At 47.8% G+C, this 14,174-nt stretch overlaps 1 long non-coding RNA gene across 1 annotated transcript; it reads left to right on the forward strand.

Moving 5' to 3' along the window:
• The first annotated feature begins 1,713 nt into the window (after positions 1–1,713).
• Positions 1,714–13,337, forward strand: LOC125453774 (uncharacterized). Its single transcript, XR_007247850.2, has 3 exons — positions 1,714–1,869; positions 10,474–10,619; positions 13,196–13,337. It is a non-coding gene; the product is annotated as an uncharacterized LOC125453774 (long non-coding RNA).
• Positions 13,338–14,174: the final 837 nt, after the last annotated feature.

Genomic DNA, 14,174 nt, shown 5'->3' on the forward strand with positions numbered 1-14,174 from the left:
ACAATAGCAACATTTAAAAAAACGTTTGGATAGGTACACGGATGGAAGGGTTTAGAGGGATATAGACCAAATGTGGTCAACTGGAACTAGCTGAGTGGGCACTGTAGTCAGCATGGACCAGTTTGGGCTAAAGGGCCTGTTTCCATGTTGTATTACTCCCTGACTCTATATCACAAATGTGGCTTTGCCAGGATATAGTATCTAACCTACCTCATTGGCTGGATACCAGAAAAATGGTGATAGCGAACTCTCAAGTAACAAAGGAATCTTTAGTGGCATCACCTATCAATTTCCTAAGAGGAACCCAAGGCCTATGTGATTCTAATGTACTAAAATATATGTTTACATATTTGTTATCTGAGGACGAACAGTCCTATGATCCAACAAAATTGACAATGTAGATCTGCACATGGTAAGTAAAGCCTTTCTTTATCAAATCATCAAGCCATACACTACAACGAGAGGCTATTCAAAAAAAGAACCTTAAGCAGAAAGGTCTGAGGGCTGTTGTTAACGTGCAGTGTCATGAGCAAAACATCACAGAGTTAAGTTAACAAACAGAAAGAACTGCGGAAGCTGAAAATCTGAAACAAAAACAGAAATTGCTGGAAAATCTCAGCAGCTCTTTCAGCATCTGTGGAAAGAAAGAAAGTTAATGTTTCAATAATATTAGGGCCTAAACTCTCCTATGGCCCAACCGCCTACCCCACACACCAGGCCTTGTTACCATATAGCCTGCCATTTCATACCCCCTGTTGTTAGTCACAAACAGTACCCATTAATAACTAGTCACCCTCCCAACTCCTTTGTCTGTCTAATTGTCTATCTCTCTCTTTGGGCTCTATCCTATTGTCTACTCCCTACCCCACCCATCTCTCTATTTTCTGAATATGAACTGACATTTTCCCAGCCACCATCAGTTCTGAGGAAGGGTCACAGGACCCGAAACGTTAACTCTGTTTTCTCCTTCACAGATGCTGCCAGACCTGCTGATCTTTTCCAGCAACTTTGTTTTTGCTGCTGAAGTTAATGCATCATGTCCAGTAACCCTTTTACAGAACTAGCACTCAGAAATGCACCTCTTGCAGACATGGCTGTTTACCCTCCAAGAATAAGGACAGGGTTCAGAAGGCACTTTTCAACTCTACTGAAGTGGACTTGTGGATCCGAACACGCCTGTGTGTACCCACCTGAACTTGAGTAGCAGCATGCTGTGAAGGTCATTGTTGAAGAGCTATCCCTGATTACGCCTCTGTTGCAGGTAAAGACCCTCCCTTCCTCTGAGTGCTAATTCAGAAGAAGGGTCACTAGACCCGAAATATTAACACAGGTTTAAGATAGTTGACAAACATCCAGGGTTGATAAGAAAATTGGACAGAGCAAGTTGTGAGATCTGACATGCTCTCTCTATGCCTGTAAATTGTCAGGTGTACTTCAAACAGGAAGAAACTGACAAGAAGTGGTAGTAAGGAGTATGACTGTCTTTCCCCTCTCAGCAAAAAGCCACCTCTAGCAGACATATCTGTTTTACCCTCCAGGAATACGCAAGGATCAGTATTCAAAAGGAATTTTCAACTCTTCTGAAGGGGACTTGTGGATCTGAACACTCGTGGGTGTATCGTGCTGTGGTTAAGCGGCAGCATGCTGTGAAGGTCACAGTTGATGAGCTATCCTTAGTTACTCCCGTATTCCAGATAAAGACCCTCTCCTACACTGAGTGCTAGAAGCCAGCTAGCTTGCAGGACAACAAATGGAAGACCCTCTATCACCTTAGAGCTGGAAGGTAGTTTAACAAAAGGAACCAGGACAAAGAGTCAGCCTGCAAAACCGAGAACCTTAAAAAATCAACTGTCAACATCAACGCCACTGGTAAGCCCCACAACAATGTTCAACCATCCATTCTTCGTGAACAATTCACAGACTGGCCTGTACGTGTATTTAGAGAAACAAATCTTTAATCCTTTTGGGTTCACCTCTTTTTTGCAATCTGTAGGAGTGCTATATTAGCATGTCATCTTGCAGTTAGTATTTAATAAGCTCACACTTTTCACTCATTCCAGAATGTCTGTTTAAATTGGCTCCTTTTAAAACATAACTTTGTTTGGATCTGGAGGAATGGTATCCACAGGGGTAAGGATTCTTTTTAATTTAACCTTGTTGTACAAACCGGAAGGGATAGATGAATAAAGTAGAATAAAGAGTAAAGAAGTGTACACGATGAATGAAGAATTCATTCCTTCTCAGTGACGAGATTAACAGGTTTGTGTTAGCCCGCCTGGAACCAGAACAGAGATCGGTAGTGACGGTATATACTTGAAAGGAAAAGTTTTGCAAAAACTATAAAGGAAGGGGAGCCATTATAAGTAATTGAATAGATCTTTTAGATAGACCATGGTGGGCTGAATGGCTTCCTATGCTGTGTCAATTCTCAGCCCTAACTCAAAAGATTGTAGATGACTCACTCACCTTCGGAATCTGAGCATGTATTCCAGGCTGACATTCCCAGTGAGGCACTGCTGGAGCACTGCATTGTCAGAAGATTTTCTGATAATGTATGGACAGTTGGCAGAGGGACAGGGCCTGCAACATTTTATGAAGGCAGAAAGTGTGGATGAATTAAAATGTCAGCAGTATGTTATCCAGAGAAACAGATTTGCTAACTCTGGAAAACTGGTAGACAGTGACAAGATCTTTGAGCAAAATTGTGCCTCACTCATGATCTCGAGATCAGGTGGAGTGGTGGCACCCCTCCAAATCAGGGGAGGGTGTGGGGGGAGGGGAGATTACTACCAAGATCCCACTTTGAGTATCAGCTGAGTACTGTGGAGATGTCACCCTTAATAATAGCGCAGATTGTTGTACTGAAAGCACAAGATAATGGATCAGACAATCATCTGTCATCTCCCACCCATGGTCACAGACTATGCCACAGATGAGAAACCAATGAGCTACTTAACGATTGCATTGAAGTCGGTTTACATTTGTCATAAGTTTCACAGATCCACATTAGTCCTTCGACATGTTCTGCTGTCAAATTACAGCCTTGCCTGCACTGAAAATAAATGGCATCTATTTAGTGTCAAGCTTAGGTATTTTGTTGTCAAAAGCCCACTTTTGAATTTAAATCAGCACAAACAATGTCAGTTCCAGAAATGTCAGGGTACATTCTCCCTTGTTTGTTCCCAAATTAAAATTGTGCCACTGATAATGTTCCGAGGACTGGCTCCCCTTCCTTTATAGCTTTGCAAAACTTTTCCTTTCAAGTATATACCGCCACTACTGATCTCTGTTCTGGTTCCAGGCGGGCTAACACAAACATGTTAATCTCGTCACTGAGAAGGGGCCTACCCTGAGCTTTTTCAACACAACTACAAGCTAGCTACAACTACTCACTTTGATTCATCCTTGGATGTCAGTAAATACCTTTGCGAGCAGTTGAATTTACCTTTGCTTTATTCAGAAAACATGAGGTATTTCACCAAGTTTCCAGTATCACCTATGTGAGCCACTGGACAGTACACTTGGGTCTGACAGTTACTCCCTCTATCCTATCCTTTCTTGTCCATCTTTGTAAACCTTAAAAGAGATTCTGGTGGTAAATAAGTAGATGTTGCGGGTTGTGAACAGAGCTTGACAGGATTGATTTTTCAAACTGCAATGTAACAGTTTGGAGGTTTGGCAACTTATCCAGACCTGGTGACCATATACCTATTTGAAGAGGCACATATCGTTTTTTGTTAGATAATAAAATGTGAGGCTGGATGAACACAGCAAGCCAAGCAGCATCTCAGGAGCACAAAAGCTGACGTTTCGGGCCTGGACCCTTCATCAGAGAGGGGGATGGGGAGAGGGAACTGGAATAAACAGGGAGAGAGGGGGAGGCGGACCGAAGATGGAGAGTAAAGAAGATAGGTGGAGAGAGTATAGGTGGGGAGGTAGGGAGGGGATAGGTCAGTCCAGGGAAGACGGACAGGTCAAGGAGGTGGGATGAGGTTAGTAGGTAGATGGGGGTGCGGCTTGGGGTGGGAGGAAGGGATGGGTGAGAGGAAGAACCGGTTAGGGAGGCAGAGACAGGTTGGACTGGTTTTGGGATGCAGTGGGTGGGGGGGAAGAGCTGGGCTGGTTGTGTGGTGCAGTGGGGGGAGGGGACGAACTGGGCTGGTTTAGGGATGCAGTGGGGGAAGGGGAGATTTTGAAACTGGTGAAGTCCACATTGATACCATTAGGCTGCAGGGTTCCCAGGCGGAATATGAGTTGCTGTTCCTGCAACCTTCGGGTGGCATCATTGTGGCAGTGCAGGAGGCCCATGATGGACATGTCATCTAGAGAATGGGAGGGGGAGTGGAAATGGTTTGCGACTGGGAGGTGCAGTTGTTTGTTGCGAACTGAGCGGAGGTGTTCTGCAAAGCGGTCTCCAAGCCTCCGCTTGGTTTCCCCAATGTAGAGGAAGCCGCACCGGGTACAGTGGATGCAGTATACCACATTGGCAGATGTGCAGGTGAACCTCTGCTTAATGTGGAATGTCATCTTGGGGGCTGGGATAGGGGTGAGGGAGGAGGTGTGGGGGCAAGTGTAGCATTTCCTGCGGTTGCAGGGGAAGGTGCCAGGTGTGGTGGGGTTGGAGGGAAGTGTGGAGCGAACAAGGGAGTCACGGAGAGAGTGGTCTCTCCGGAAAGCAGACAGGGGTGCGGATGGAAAAATGTCTTCGGTAGTGGGGTCGGATTGTAAATGGCGAAAGTGTCGGAGGATGATGCGTTGTATCCGGAGGTTGGTAGGGTGGTGTGTGAGAACGAGGGAGATCCTCTTAGGGTGGTTGTGGCGGGGGCGGGGTGTGAGGGATGTGTTGCGGGAAATACGGGAGACGCGGTCAAGGGCGTTCTCGATCACTGTGGGGGGAAAGTTGCGGTCCTTAAAGAACTTGGACATCTGGGATGTGCGGGAGTGGAATGTCTTATCGTGGGAGCAGATGCGGCGGAGGCGGAGGAATTGGGAATAGCGGATGGAATTTTTGCAGGAGGGTGGGTGGGAGGAGGTGTATTCTAGGTAGCTGTGGGAGTCGGTGGGCTTGAAATGGACATCAGTTACAAGCTGGTTGCCTGAGATGGAGACTGAGAGGTCCAGGAAGGTGAGGGATGTGCTGGAGATGGCCCAGGTGAACTGAAGGTTGGGGTGGAAGGTGTTGGTGAAGTGGATGAACTGTTCGAGCTCCTCTGGGGAGCAAGAGGCGGCGCCGATACAGTCATCAATGTACCGGAGGAAGAGGTGGGGTTTGGGGCCTGTGTAGGTGCGGAAGAGGGACTGTTCCACGTAACCTACAAAGAGGCAGGCATAGCTGGGGCCCACGCGGGTGCCCATGGCCACCCCCTTAGTCTGTAGGAAGTGGGAGGAGTCAAAAGAGAAGTTGTTGAGGGTGAGGACGAGTTCAGCTAGGCGGATGAGAGTGTCGGTGGAGGGGGACTGGTCGGGTCTGCGGGACAGGAAGAAGCGGAGGGCCTTGAGGCCATCTGCATGTGGAATGCAGGTGTATAGGGACTGGACGTCCATGGTGAATATAAGGTGTTGGGGGCCAGGGAATTGGAAGTCCTGGAGGAGGTGGAGGGCGTGGGTGGTGTCACGGATATAGGTGGGGAGTTCCTGGACCAAAGGGGAGAAAATGGAGTCCAGATAGGTGGAGATGAGTTCGGTGGGGCAGGAGCAGGCTGAGACGATGGGTCGACCAGGGCAGGCAGGTTTGTGGATTTTGGGAAGGAGATAGAAGAGGGCCGTGCGGGGTTGGGGAACAATGAGGTTGGAGGCTGTGGGTGGGAGGTCCCCTGAGGTGATGAGGTCGTGAATGGTGTTGGAGATGATGGTTTGGTGCTCGGGTGTGGGGTCATGATCGAGGGGGCGGTAGGAGGTGGTGTCGGAGAGTTGGCGTCTGGCCTCGGCGATGTAGAGGTCAGTGCGCCATACTACCACTGCACCACCCTTGTCTGCGGGTTTGATGGTGAGGTTGGGATTGGAGCGGAGGGAGTGGAGGGCTGCCCGTTCTGCGGGGGAGAGGTTGGAGTGGGTGAGAGGGGTGGAGAGGTTGAGGCGGTTAATGTCCTACCCTCCCTCGACCTCTTCATCTCCAACTGCCGTCGAGACATTAACCTCAACCTCTCCACCCCTCTCACCCACTCCAACCTCTCCCCCGCAGAACGGGCAGCCTTCCGCTCCAACCCCAACCTCACCATCAAACCCGCAGACAAGGGTGGCGCAGTGGTAGTATGGCACACTGACCTCTACATCGCCGAGGCCAGACGCCAACTCTCCGACACCACCTCCTACCGCCCCCTCGATCATGACCCCACACCCGAGCACCAAACCATCATCTCCAACACCATTCACGACCTCATCACCTCAGGGGACCTCCCACCCACAGCCTCCAACCTCATTGTTCCCCAACCCCGCACGGCCCGTTTCTATCTCCTTCCCAAAATCCACAAACCTGCCTGCCCTGGTCGACCCATCGTCTCAGCCTGCTCCTGCCCCACCGAACTCATCTCCACCTATCTGGACTCCATTTTCTCCCCTTTGGTCCAGGAACTCCCCACCTATATCCGTGACACCACCCACGCCCTCCACCTCCTCCAGGACTTCCAATTCCCTGGCCCCCAACACCTCATATTCACCATGGACGTCCAGTCCCTATACACCTGCATTCCGCATGCAGATGGTCTCAAGGCCCTCCGCTTCTTCCTGTCCCGCAGACCCGACCAGTCCCCCTCCACCGACACTCTCATCCGCCTAGCTGAACTCGTCCTCACCCTCAACAACTTCTCTTTTGACTCCTCCCACTTCCTACAGACTAAGGGGGTGGCCATGGGCACCCGCGTGGGCCCCAGCTATGCCTGCCTCTTTGTAGGTTACGTGGAACAGTCCCTCTTCCGCACATACACAGGCCCCAAACCCCACCTCTTCCTCCGGTACATTGATGACTGTATCGGCGCCGCCTCTTGCTCCCCAGAGGAGCTCGAACAGTTCATCCACTTCACCAACACCTTCCACCCCAACCTTCAGTTCACCTGGGCCATCTCCAGCACATCCCTCACCTTCCTGGACCTCTCAGTCTCCATCTCAGGCAACCAGCTTGTAACTGATGTCCATTTCAAGCCCACCGACTCCCACAGCTACCTAGAATACACCTCCTCCCACCCACCCTCCTGCAAAAATTCCATCCCCTATTCCCAATTCCTCCGCCTCCGCCGCATCTGCTCCCACGATAAGACATTCCACTCCCGCACATCCCAGATGTCCAAGTTCTTTAAGGACCGCAACTTTCCCCCCACAGTGATCGAGAACGCCCTTGACCGCGTCTCCCGTATTTCCCGCAACACATCCCTCTCACCCCGCCCCCGCCACAACCGCCCTAAGAGGATCCCCCTCGTTCTCACACACCACCCTACCAACCTCCGGATACAACACATCATCCTCCGACACTTTCGCCATTTACAATCCGACCCCACTACCTAAGACATTTTACCATCCGCACCCCTGTCTGCTTTCCGGAGAGACCACTCTCTCCGTGACTCCCTTGTTCGCTCCACACTGCCCTCCAACCCCACCACACCTGGCACCTTCCCCTGCAACCGCAGGAAATGCTACACTTGCCCCCACACCTCCTCCCTCACCCCTATCCCAGGCCCCAAGATGACATTCCACATTAAGCAGAGGTTCACCTGCACATCTGCCAATGTGGTATACTGCATCCACTGTACCCGGTGCGGCTTCCTCTACATTGGGGAAACCAAGCGGAGGCTTGGAGACCGCTTTGCAGAACACCTCCGCTCAGTTCGCAACAAACAACTGCACCTCCCAGTCGCAAACCATTTCCACTCCCCCTCCCATTCTCGAGATGACATGTCCATCATGGGCCTCCTGCACTGCCACAATGATGCCACCCGAAGGTTGCAGGAACAGCAACTCATATTCCACCTGGGAACCCTGCAGCCTAGTGGTATCAATGTGGACTTCACCAGTTTCAAAATCTCCCCTTCCCCTACTGCATCCCTAAACCAGCCCAGCTCTACCCCCCACCCACTGCATCCCAAAACCAGTCCAACCTGTCTCTGCCTCCCTAACCGGTTCTTCCTCTCACCCATCCCTTCCTCCCACCCCAAGCCGCACCCCCATCTACCTACTAACCTCATCCCACCTCCTTGACCTGTCCGTCTTCCCTGGACTGACCTATCCCCTCCCTACCTCCCCACCTATACTCTCTCCACCTATCTTCTTTACTCTCCATCTTCGGTCCGCCTCCCCCTCTCTCCCTGTTTATTCCAGTTCCCTCTCCCCATCCTTCTCTCTGATGAAGGGTCTGGGCCCGAAATGTCAGCTTTTGTGCTCCTGAGATGCTGCTTGGCCTGCTGTGTTCATCCAGCCTCACATTTTATTATCTTGGAATTCTCCAGCATCTGCAGTTCCCATTATCTCTGATATCGTTTTTTGTTGCACATTTTTTGACAACTTGGTTGTCTTACTGCTGGTTGCTGTCTCTCATTCTTTTGTGTATTTATGGTTTACTTGAAAACTGGAAGGGATGGAGCAGTCTGGACACTTTCTGGATTGAGACAGGTTTTCAACCATGTGGTTCCTTGGAGACTAAATCAACAGCTTAAAGGGTGCTTTGGTTTACCTACTGTTTACAGAAAATCAAATGACTTCGGAGAAGAAGGACAAGCAAAGCTTTTAGGGAGAGAAGAGTTGGGGTTCATTGGTGGCAAACTTGGCTTTGGGAAATACTCTGTGGCTTCTGTACTAACGGTTGCCCGGCAACCCTTTCTTGACTTGATTTATGTTTTCACAGACCTAGGTTATTAGTCAGGAAGAAAACCCAAAGCTGGCAAGTCTGCCTGTCTTGCTCCTCTCAGCAGAGGTGCTCGGAAACCTGATAAAGTTTGTAAATATTTTTTACTTCTGACTGCCTTATATAACCTGAAAAGCTGAACCGTGGCCAGTTTCCAAAGAATCAGACGCAGCATGATCTCAATCTGAATTGAATTCATACATCTACAGCTGTGAGCAATTTGATTCCGTCAATAAGAAACCTGGCCAGCAATGAAAATTAAACAAGTTTTACGCTTTGTTTTCACACCTTGAACAACAGGGCTCTTTTCCATCTTGCCCCTCATTTTTGAAAATAATCTCTGCAGAGTCTGAGATAACAAGGTGTAGAGCTGAATGAACACAGCAGGCCAAGCAGCATCAGAGGAGCAGGAAGGCAGATGTTTCGGCCCTAGACCCTTCTTCAGAAATTCTTTCATTTTCTGAAGAAGGATCTAGGCCTGAAACGTCAGCCTTCCTGCTCCTCTGATACTGCTTGGCCTGTTGTGTTCATCCAGCTCTACACCTTGTTATCTCAGATTCTCCAGCATCTGCAGTTCCTACTATCTCTGCAGAGTCTCTTATCTTTTGTGTTGTGCGAATGTGTCTGCTTGGGATTAAATGGAAATTGCAGTTGAAATTTGGGATTATTCCTGAAATGTGTCTGTTAGATTCTGCCTTCAGTTTTAAGCATAAATTTTATGTTATCAAAGATGGATTATTTTGAGTTCATTAAGTAAAACTGGTGAAGTTTCTTTTATGATAACGAAGTGTGGAGCTGGATGAACACAGCAGGCCAAGCAGCATCCCAGGAGCACAAAAGCTGACGTTTCGGGCCTAGACCCTTGTGGTATAAAAGAGAAACAGTTGACCATGTTGACGTTTGAATCAACACAATTTTTTGTTCTCATCATATAGCAGGGCTCAATTGCTGGTTGCATTCCTGTCCTCTCAGTTGAAACAGTATCATGAGCATGTCTCTCATAGGTACACTTACTATGACTGTGAACCATGATGCAGCATTTTTGAAATTTAAAACTCTCAAGCATCCATTTGCTGTTATACGTCACAGGCAAGGCTATATAATAAACATGAAGAAATGTTGCTATAAAAAGATTACGAGATGTCAGCTCATAGGGGATAGCTTCTCATCTGCACTGTTTGGTAGAGGTGTGGGAATGTGCATAATCTGATGAATGCCCTTTTGCAAAACCATATTGAAGTCAGTGAATGAGAAAATCAGCCACTGGTGAAAAAACAATTGGCTACAGCAAACACTCGGCCTCTACTAATGTGGTAATTTCCCACATTGTAAGACGTAGCTGTAGGTACGAGTCTACAACATGGTGGTAAGATGCAGTCACTCAGTGACACCAATCTTTATCGCCTGTTAAGGCACAAAACATCACAATGGCAAGACTACTTCCACAGGAGGCATCTGACTCTCCATGTGGCACTCCTAGAATTGACACGCTTGAATTTAGCTAAGGGATAGAAAACAAGAAGTTATGATGAATGGCTGTTTTTTGGAGTAGATGGAGATACATCATGGAATTTCCAGTCTTCAGTACTATGATTACTGCCGTTTTCTGAGAATGTACTAATGACTTACATTTCACGTTACAGTCCACTGTGTCAAAGTGATGACCACATGAAACTTGCAACCATACCAGACAATGAAGAGGATTGTCATAGACATCAAGACAATGTGCACATGTCGCTGGAATGGGTACACCCCAGAGCAGACCGACTGCAATGCAGCAAAGTGTGAGGTGATACATTTTGATTGGATGAAAATATGAGACAGTACATATTAACAGGTACCAGGGTGAGAACAGAGACACCCAGGGGTCCTTGTGCACAGATATTTGAAGGTGGCAGAAAAAGGTTCATCAAGAAACTGATTTTTATTTATTCTCTTGCAAGGCATGGGCATCGCTGGCTGGGCCAGCATTTGTTACCTGTCTCTAGCTGCCCCCAGAGAAGGTGGTGACCTGCTTTCTTCAACCAGTACACTCTGTGTGCTGTAGGTAGACCCACAATGCCCTTATGGAGGGAATTCCAGGATTTTGACCCAGCAACAGTGAAGGAACGGTGATATTATTCCAAATCAAAATAGCGAGTGGTTTGGAAGAACTTGCGGATGTTCATGTTCCCTTGATTCTGTTGCCCTTGTCTTTCTAGATGAAGGTGATCTTGGGTTTGAAAGGTGATTTCTAAGGACCTTTGGTGAATGTCTACAGTGAACCTAGTAGATTGTACACTTATGGGCTAAAATGTATGGGATCTTGGGCTTTATAAATAAAGACATGGAATGTGAAAGACAGGAGGTCACACTAAAATATAAAATACTGGTCTAAACACTGGAAATATGTGTAAAACTGTGTGTCCCACAAATTATGAAGAATGTGTAGGCGTTCTAGAGGGTATATAAGAAATTCACTGGAATGGTTCCAGGGATGTATCCAGTGGATAGTATGAAGAATTATCAGTAAGATCTCATCTGGAGTACTGTGTCAAGTTCTGGTCACCCTGTTACAGGAAGGGTATTATTAACCTGGAGAGGGTTCAGAAGAGATTTACCAGGATTTTAGATCTTGTTTTAGATCTATTTATTTGTCAGGTACTAAATATAGGAATACATACGTACAGCGAAAAGGGCACAAAGTCACCATTCACCGACACCCACTTGGTTACAAAAACCAGAATTTTAAAAATTAAGAGAGCCAAAAATAGGCGAGAAAGAAATGTCCAGATCTGAGAGTCCCAAGTCTCATCTCCACAATGGTGTAGGCACTGCTCCAATCGTTAGGATACCGTCACCATCTTATCATACTGCTCTCGCTGCCAACCGCTCCTGCCTCACCGGCCCCCTCTCGCCGCTGACCGCTCCTGCCTCACTGGCCCCGTCGCTGCCGACCGCTCCTGCCTCACCGGCCCCCTCTTGCTGCTGACCGCTCCTGCCTCACCGGTCCCCTCTCGCTGCCGACTTCACTCTGGCCCACGCTCGATCGGCCGTCGCTGCAGGGTACGGCCCACACATTCAGCTCCTGCCACGCGGCTCCCAGGCATGACCTGACTCTGTAAAGGCTACTTTTGGAATACTACGTTCAATTCTGGTCTCCCTCCTGGAAGAAAGATGTTGTGCAACTTGAAATGATTCAAAAAAGATTTACAAGGATATTCCCGGGGTTGGAAAGTTTGAGCTACAGGGAAAGGCTGAATAGGCTGGAGCTACTTTCCCTGGAGTATTGGGGGTTGAGTGTGTGACCTTATAGAGGTTTATAAAATCATGAGGGGCATGGATAGGGTGTATAGCCAAGGTCTTTTTGCCAGGGTAGGGGAGTCCAAAACCAGAGGGGCATAGGTTTAAGGTGAGAGAGGGGAAAGATTTAATGGGGACCTAAGGGACAATGTCTTCCCATAAAGAGTGGCACATGTACAGAATGAGCTGCCAGAGGAAATGGTGGAGGTTGGTACAATTACAGCACTTAAAGCGCATCTGGATGGCTACATGAATAGGTTTAGAGGGATATGGGCTGAATCCACACAAATGGGACAAAGTCATTTTAGGGAATATTTAGTCATCATGAAGTTGCTGGTGTTGGACCAAAGGGTCTGTTTTCCATGCTGTACAACTCTATGACTCTATAATTAAAATCAGGATGGGGAGCATAAAAGAAGTTGTATCACAGACAGGGTTACAATGTGGAGATGAGCTACTCCCTGCCCAAATTCACTTCTTGAAAAGACTAGTAGTAGCAATTTGGCACTCTATTCTGCAAATGGCACCTGCTTGCTGACCAATTGGTAATTTCCAATTTGAGATTGATGGCTCATTCCTCACCAGAGGTAAGGGCTGTGAGACAATGGTTTTACAGAGTTATATGGAGTTAGATTATCCATGATCTCATTGAATGGTGGAACAACCTCAAAGGAACGAATGACCTGCTCCTGCTCCTTGTTTCTTACGGTGAAAGTTAAAAGTTATTGTCAGTGTTTTATCAATTTCCAGTGGCTGCACTTTTCATGTAGCAAAGGAGCAGGGGCATGTTGTAGGGAAGGTGGAAACAAAATGAAACTCCAGTGTTATTTTAAAAACTGTCCACTGTCATTCAGGTGGCAATAAATATTTCAAATCTGTTTTTCAAGGCAGTGCACATAAATTTGGTGGAAGGATTGCAAACTGCAATGCAGTGAGAGCCAAGCTGAAAATCAGAGGGAGATGACTCCAGCTCTGACTAGAATACTGATACTTTTCACATTTATTTTTATACTTGCATTCTTCACCTTTATTTCTTCAGGTTTAAGCTGCCTCTGCTTCACCCCACTGCCTTCTTTATTCAAGGTACCAAGTCCAGTTATTATGACCTCACCCTGTAACTCTGATGAGACTGCACTGCGCCCTCAGCCCATAGTCAGTTGAAGAGGGAACAGACCCTATGGCTCTAATATTGATTTACACACTGGGAGTGTAGCTTCTGCGTACCTGGAGAGCCCTGAGGTAAGTTTAACGTGTCTGTCAGTGACATTTTAACACAGCCACCGCGTTATCACTCCACTGCTTGTTTAGGCATCCAGTACGCTGCAGCCGGTTTCATCAAGACACTCATGATGTGATCCCGACTTCCCTATTTAAAGGGACAGGCCGAAGAAGGAATGTGAAGGAGTTGGAAGCAAGAGAAGGCATTACACGGCAGGACGGCCAAAGACTGGGCCCCCACTCTCATGGTGCCTCCTTTCATTATTGCTGGTAAAAGAGGCACAGAGAGATACTCTTCAGTAAAAAATAGAAGGAAGAAAACTTTCCCACCACAATGGACATACAACATGATGTGCCCAAGAAGATAGAAGCAGGAGCATTATGCCACACTCCTGGATTCAGGAACTACTTGAATGACTTAACCCGATCAGGAAATATGAGTGCACTGCAGACTGACCTACATCCTGCGTGTGCTTCATCTCATTTCGCTTCATCAAACCAACGTGAATCCATGCAAGGACTTGCTTTGCATTATTGCTTTGTTCTCCTCTGTTTCTGCGCACCCGCCCACCCTGATCAATCCAGCCTCTACTCCCACTCACCCTCACCCTCACGCAATCTCCTGCCTCTAGATGAAACTCATCTTCAGCAAATGCACTGCCTCTGCCAGGCGAACACAGACTTGTGTTCCCACCTGTCGAATCAATAGAGAGAATGGAACACAATGGTGAGGCCGAGAACTGCAAGAACCCCTCACAAATTTCACAGCTGTCCCTGAGGTTGCAGAGGAGGTGGTTCTGGCATGCAGCAGGAGTCCATGGACCTGATGACTGTCAAAGCCTCA

The sequence above is a fragment of the Stegostoma tigrinum genome, chromosome 7 (assembly GCF_030684315.1).
Source record: "Stegostoma tigrinum isolate sSteTig4 chromosome 7, sSteTig4.hap1, whole genome shotgun sequence".
NCBI lineage: Eukaryota > Metazoa > Chordata > Chondrichthyes > Orectolobiformes > Stegostomatidae > Stegostoma > Stegostoma tigrinum.